The following is a 6,796-nucleotide window of genomic DNA, read 5'->3' on the forward strand; positions in this document are numbered from 1 at the left end:
CTTTCCCCCTCTACTCCCGTTTATTCTCTCTTCTATCACTTTCTTCTCTTCTCTGTCGGCCTCAGCATTCCTTGTCCTCCATTCATCTCTATTATGTCATGACATTCAGTTGGTTATCTTTTCCTATCCTCTTCTCTTTTCCACGTTTCTTCTTCTGTTTCCTTTTCTTCCCTCTGTCCTTTTCTATCTCATCTAGTCTTAGAATGTCTCTGTCTCTCCCCAGGGTAGCAACATAAGGGCTGGTATACATTAGCTGTGCTTCTCTCTCTCTGTAGTGCACACAGGGCAGGCAGGCAGCAGGCTGATTTCAGTTGCTGGAGAGAATAGCTATAGCTGGGAATAAGCAAAGCCAATCCCTGTGGGACCAGAGTTCCACTGAGTCCTGTCTGAATAAGAGGTGTTCACATCCTGCTCATCAATCCCCTCACTTCGGACAAACAGAGGCACAATACCCAGGGAACATGTATTGGTGGAAGGGTGTGTGTCGTGGATTGAGTGACTGTGTGTGTATGTGAGAGAGAGAGAGAGAGAGAGAGAGAGAGAGAGAGAGAGAGAGAGAGATTAAGACAAAAACAAACAGACTCAGATTGTGTTGGATAGCCCGTGAGAATAGCCCTAATGTATGTGTGCTGAGGAATCTGCGAGCCAGAGCCACTTGTTGCTGTGTGTCCTGTATTATGAGAGAGCCTAGACATTTCCCCAGTGCCTGGTCTGTTCCCTGGGCTGCAGTAGAAAGACTGGGCTGTGCCCTGAGAGGGAGGTCAGCAGTCAGCAGTGCCCTGAGCAGCGGGCAGGACCCCACCACTCATGTGACCAGCCCACTTCCCTTGACATCCTCCAGGGAGAGAATAGATCGAGTTGTGTGTTTGGAGGTTTTGCTACGATGGGAAAAGCATCCCTCGGAATGTGACTTTGAGAGGGACATAGGGGGCTGAGGGCTGGTATGGGGGCCTCGGCTTTCTCAACAGAAGTGCTCTCCTCTTGAGACTGAAAAAAGGTCAAGGGTCAGAGATGCAACAGTGCCCACTCTCTATTTCTCTCTGCGTCTATCAAACCCACAGCTGATGGAAGCAGAAAGAGAGGCCTCAGGCCACTACTGGACACAGAAGCTACACATGGCAGGCTGCTACTAAACAAGCCTCTCACGGCCCCTTCCCCACCAAAACACTGTTACTATGCATTCCATCCTGAGCTGGCTGGCTGGCTGGCTGGCTGGGTCTGTCTGTCTGTCTGTCTGTCTGTCTGTCTGTCTGTCTGTCTGTCTGTCTGTCTGTCTGTCTGTCTGTCTGTCTGTCTGTCTGTCTGTCTGTCTGTCTGTCTGTCTGTCTGTCTGTCTGTCTGTCACTATGGGGCAGCGGGGTAGCATAGTGGTTAGAGCATTGGACTAATAACCGGAAGGTTGCAAGTTCAAATCCCTGAGCTGACAAGGTACAAATCTGTCATTCTGCCCCTGAACAGGCAGTGACAATAAGAATTTGTTCTTAACTGACTTGCCTAGTTAAGTCAAATAAATAACACTTTTATTGTTCAGACATTTTTCATTCATCTTGCCTTGGAAGTATGACACCTGATGACTAATGGCAATTTCCTGTCACCTGAAACTATTTCTAGGAACATGTACACAAAACAACGCTGCCTATACTGTGATAATGTATGGCCACAGGATGTGATGTAAGCAGCTATCATGTGTCTTGTCCTGTTACGTATGTTCTCTTTTATGTCCTTTTCTTTTGTCTTACAGTTCTGTCTCTTGTTTCCTGAGGTTAGTATCTGTTCGTCAGGCGTTTTGTACCTCGCATGAAGCCAAAAACCCACTGAACCAGCCAGGGCAGATCAAACAACTCATTTTTGCCTTTATTCCATTTCAAAATTAAAATGGACAAAAGTACTTTCCTTTTATGAGAACCTACAGCATGACTGTTGGAATCAAAGACTAAACACTGTACGCACAGCAATCCAGTCCTCCACAATACCTAGAGTCTCTCAGGGTATTGTTTATGAAATCTATCTTGAGAGGTCAAGACTCTCACACTCCCCTCCCTCTCCCTCTCCCCTTGCAACACAAGCCCACACAGGAAAATAATAAACAGATGAGGTTGGATGGTATGGGAAAGGCTCCAAGCCCCAGTGTCAGGCAGCAGCAGCAAGGTAGAGAGAGAAAGACCCATCCCTGTTCTGGTTCCCAGGCTCTCTCTCTCTGGAACGGGACGAGCAGGGAGACAGGGCAAGCCCTAGCCTGACTCTACACACACTCAATCAATCCCACAACAGCAGAACTAGAAAAACCTGCCGGCACACACCGTTCGTTACCTGTCATTCAGACACACGTACAAACACACACCCTAAACGCAAGACAAGCCCACACATACTCCGCTGTCCTGTTATGATGTAGATATGTCATATGTTCGTACACACAGCTTTCATTCAGTTTTAATAAGGTAGTCGTATTGCTGCCTTGTGTAATGTAGCTATGTTTTCTTGTGCAACATGCCCTTCTGTGGATCAGTACTACAGCTGTTTGTGCTTGGATGCACTCTGGCACAGTTGGGTAATCTTGGAAAGAGCTGGATTCTCCCAGGCTTGTGGGCTCAGACCTGGGCCAGAATAATCTGCAGGGGAGCACAGACAATTAACCACACACATATATAATACACACGCTCACTGAGTAGTGGATGTTGATTAAGGCAGCCCCCCCCCCCCACACCTATCTGATTCAGAGGGGTTGGGTTAAATGCAGAAAACACCTTTCAGTTGAATGCATTCAGTTTTACAACTGACTAGGTATCCCCCTTTCCCTGTCCCTTTAAACCAAACGTTAGGAACACCTTCCTAATATTGAGTTGAACCCCCTTTTGCCCTCAGAACAGCCTGAATTCATCGGGGCATGGATTCTACAAGGTGTCGAAAGTCAACAAGGTATGCTGACCCATGTTGATGCCAATGCTTCCCCCAGTTGTGTCAAGTTGGTTGAATGTCCTTTGGGTGGTGAACCATTCTTGATACACACGGGAAACTGCTGAGTGTGAAAAACCCAGCAGCATTGAAGTTTTTGACACACTCAAACTAGATTGCCTGGCACCACCTACTAGGGTTCCCGAATGGCACAGCGGTCTAAGGCACTGCAGCTCAGTGCTAGAGGCATCACTACAGACAACCTGGTTCAAATCCAAGTTGTGTATCTGGCTGTGATTGGGAGTCCCATAGGGAGGTGCACAATTGGCCCAGCATCATCTGGGTTTGGCTGGTGCAGGCTGACATTATAAATAAGAATTTGTTTGCTTCATTTAATATATTTTTAAAACATTTACTACAATACCCTGTTCAAAGGCACTTCGATATATTGTCTTGCCCATTCACTCTGAATGACACACATACACAAGCCATGTCTAAATTGTCTCAAGGCTTAAAAATCCTTCTTTAACCAGTTGTCACGCTGGCATAAAGGATTCGGAAGACAGGCGCAGGAATGCGTAATAGTTTTTTTTATTAAACCCAAATTACGGCGTACGGTGTAAAGGCACGAGGACGAAGACCAAACAAACACGTAAAGCACAGGGTAGAAACCCAAAACAAAAGAGCGAGGAGTACCTCGAATAAATAACATATGCACAATGATTAACACACGGGACGAGACCCGTAATCATCTGCACACAATAATCAACAGCACCATGGTGAAGAAAGGGCACATATATACAAATACAATCAGGGGGAATAGGGGCCAGGTGTGCACAATGAAAGTTCCGGAGGGTTACCGCGGCTGCTGGAAGTTGCGTCATCGGACGACCCAGTTGCGGCGGCGCCGGAAGGACCAGTCCCACTGTCTCCCTCAATGGTCGATTATTCTGTCACGTTGGTATGAAGAGATTCGGGAGACAGGCACAGGAATGCGTAATAGTTGTTTTATTAAGCCCCAAATTATGGTGTGCCGTGTAAAGGCGCTGGAATGAAGACCAAACAAACACGTAAAACACAGGGTTGAAACCCAAACAAAAGAGTGAGGAGTACCTCAAATAAATAACACACTCTCACAATGATTATCACACGGGACAAGACCCATAATCATCTGCGCAATCCACAAGGGCACGAAAGCCCAAAACACACAGCACAGTACTCACACGCACTAACGGACATTGTAACAATAATTGAACAGCCCAATGGAAACCAAAGGGCACATTTACACAACTACAATCAGTGGGAATAGGGGCCAGGTGTGCGCAATGAAAGTTCCAGAGGGATCCGTGACACCTGTCTCCTCCCCTTCATCTACACTGATTGAAGTGGATTTAATATGTGACATCAATAAGGGATCATAGCTTTCACCTGGATTCGCCTGGTCAGTCTATGTCATGGAAAGAGCAGGTGTCCTTAATGTTTTTCATACTCAGCATATATGCGTTCTCTCTCTCTCACACACACACACACACACACACACACACACACACACACACACACACACACACACACACACACACACACACACACACACACACACACACACACACACTCAAACACACATATTCACGTGCACGAACACTGAAGGACACAGCGCACACACACATCCAAACGTGTGCAGTGCATTCAGAGAGTATTCAGACCCCTTGACTTTTTACATATTTTGTTACATTCTAAAAATAAAATTCTCTCATCAATCTACACACAGTACCCCATAACGACAAAGCAAAAAACTGTTATAACCTTTTTCAAATGTATTCAAAAAATTATAATAATATCACATTTACATAAGTTTCAGACCCTTTACTCAGTACTTTGTTGAAGCACCTTTGGCAGCGATTACAGCCTCGGGTCTTATTGGGTATGACGCTACAAGCTTGGTACACCTGTATTTGGGGAGTTTCTCCCATTCTTCTCTGCAGATCCTCTCAAGCTCTGTCAATTTGGAAGGGGAGCGTCACTGCACAGCTATTTTCAGGTCTCCCCAGAGATGTTCGATCAGGTTTAAATCCAGGCTCTGGCTGGACCACTCAAGGACATTCAGAGACTTGTCCCGAAGCCACTTCTGTGTTGTCTTGGCTGTGTGCTTAGGGTCATTGTCCTGTTGGAAGGTGATCCTTCGCCCCAGTCTGAGGTCCTGAACATTCTGGAGCAGGTTTTCATCAAGGATCTCTCTGTACTTTGCTCTGTTCATCTTTCCCTCAATCCTGACTAGTCTCCCAGTCCCTGCCACTAAAAAACATCCACACAGCATGATGCTGCCACCACCATGCTTCACCGTAGGGATGGTGCCATGTTTCCTCCAGACGTGACGGTTGACATTCAAGCCAAAGAGTTCAATCTTGGTTTCATCAGACCAGAGAATCTTGTTTCTCATGGTCTGAGTCCTTTAGGTGCCTTTTGGCAAACTCCAAGCGGGCTGTCATGTGCCTTTTCCTGAGGAGTGGCTTCTGTCTGGACACTCTGTCATAAAGGCCTGATTGGTGGAGGGCTGCATGATGATTGATTGTCGTTCTGGAAGGTTCTCCCATCTCCACAGAGGAACTCTGGAGCTCTATCAGAGTGACTTGGACACCTCTCTGACCAAGGGCCTTCTCCCCTGATTGCTCAGTTTGGCCGGGCGGCCAGCTCTAGGAAGAGTCTTGGTGGTTCCAAACTTCTTCCATTTAAGAATTATGGAGGCCAGCGTGTTCTTGGGGACCATCAATGCTGCAGAATTGCTTTGGTACTCTACCCCATATCTGAATGTTAATATAAATAAGATATTTCTTTTTTGTATTTGTAATAAATTTGCAAAAAAATCGAAAAACCTGTTTTCACTTTGTCATTATTGGGTATTGTGTGTAGATTGATGAGGGAAAACAAATATTTAATCAATTTTAGAATAAGGCTGTAACGTAACAACATTTTGAAAAAGTCAAGGGGTCTGAATACTCTCCGAATGACCTGTATGTCATCACCCTGTAATGTCTACTAGGCTTCTGGTTGATATAAAATTAGATCTAGATGCACTGTATGCTCACACGCGCACGTGCACAGACAGACAGACAGACAGACAGACAGACAGACAGACAGACAGACAGACAGACAGACAGACAGACAGACAGACAGACAGACAGACAGACAGACAGACAGACAGACAGACAGACAGACAGACAGACAGACAGACAGACAGACAGACAGACCACTCTCTCTCTACTATCACAGTGTTGACTCACACAGAATCTTTGACACTCTGGAACATAGAGATCTCATGACATCAAAAACAACCTCCGAATTCACACCCGAGGCCAGGAACACAAGCCCCGCTCCTCACTGCTCAAACACACAGACAAAAGTACTGGCTTCACCTCCCTTTCTCTATTTTTCTTCACTTCCCTCTCTTTTTATCTCCCTCTTTCTGGTCTGGCAGAGTCGCCTCACGCAAATTAAACACAGATCTCCCATAGATTTGCAGATTGACAGCTGGTGCTACTTGCCAGCACTTCCAAACATCCAGGGGTCCACAAAGCCAGCAGCACAGGATTATACTGCCTGACTCTCTTCAACAGCCAGGGAACTCATTCCATTGGTGCACAACACTCTCTCTCCGTTGGCTTTCCTTTTCTTCACGTCGTCTCCTGTATCTAGCAGGCTTTGGCAGTGACAAACAAACAGATGAATTAAGCGGGGCTGGTAATGGTTGTGACAGCGCTGACGTCAGACACACAGCCTACTAGGTCTTGACTGAATCACAGAGAGCAGGGCGGGTGACTGGGTGGGCGTTGTCCACACACACACACACACACACACACACACACACACACACACACGCACACACACACATGCACGCACACGCACACGC

At 46.5% G+C, this 6,796-nt stretch overlaps 1 long non-coding RNA gene across 1 annotated transcript; it reads right to left on the minus strand.

The window, feature by feature from the left end:
• Positions 1 to 3,467: 3,467 nt before the first annotated feature.
• LOC127914417 (uncharacterized) lies at positions 3,468 to 6,586 on the minus strand. Its single transcript, XR_008088250.1, has 2 exons — positions 4,030 to 6,586; positions 3,468 to 3,938 (listed from the first exon to the last, which is right to left on the minus strand). It is a non-coding gene; the product is annotated as an uncharacterized LOC127914417 (long non-coding RNA).
• Between the last annotated feature and the right edge of the window lie 210 nt (positions 6,587 to 6,796).

This window comes from Oncorhynchus keta, chromosome 32 (assembly GCF_023373465.1).
Source record: "Oncorhynchus keta strain PuntledgeMale-10-30-2019 chromosome 32, Oket_V2, whole genome shotgun sequence".
Taxonomy (NCBI): Eukaryota; Metazoa; Chordata; class Actinopteri; order Salmoniformes; family Salmonidae; genus Oncorhynchus; species Oncorhynchus keta.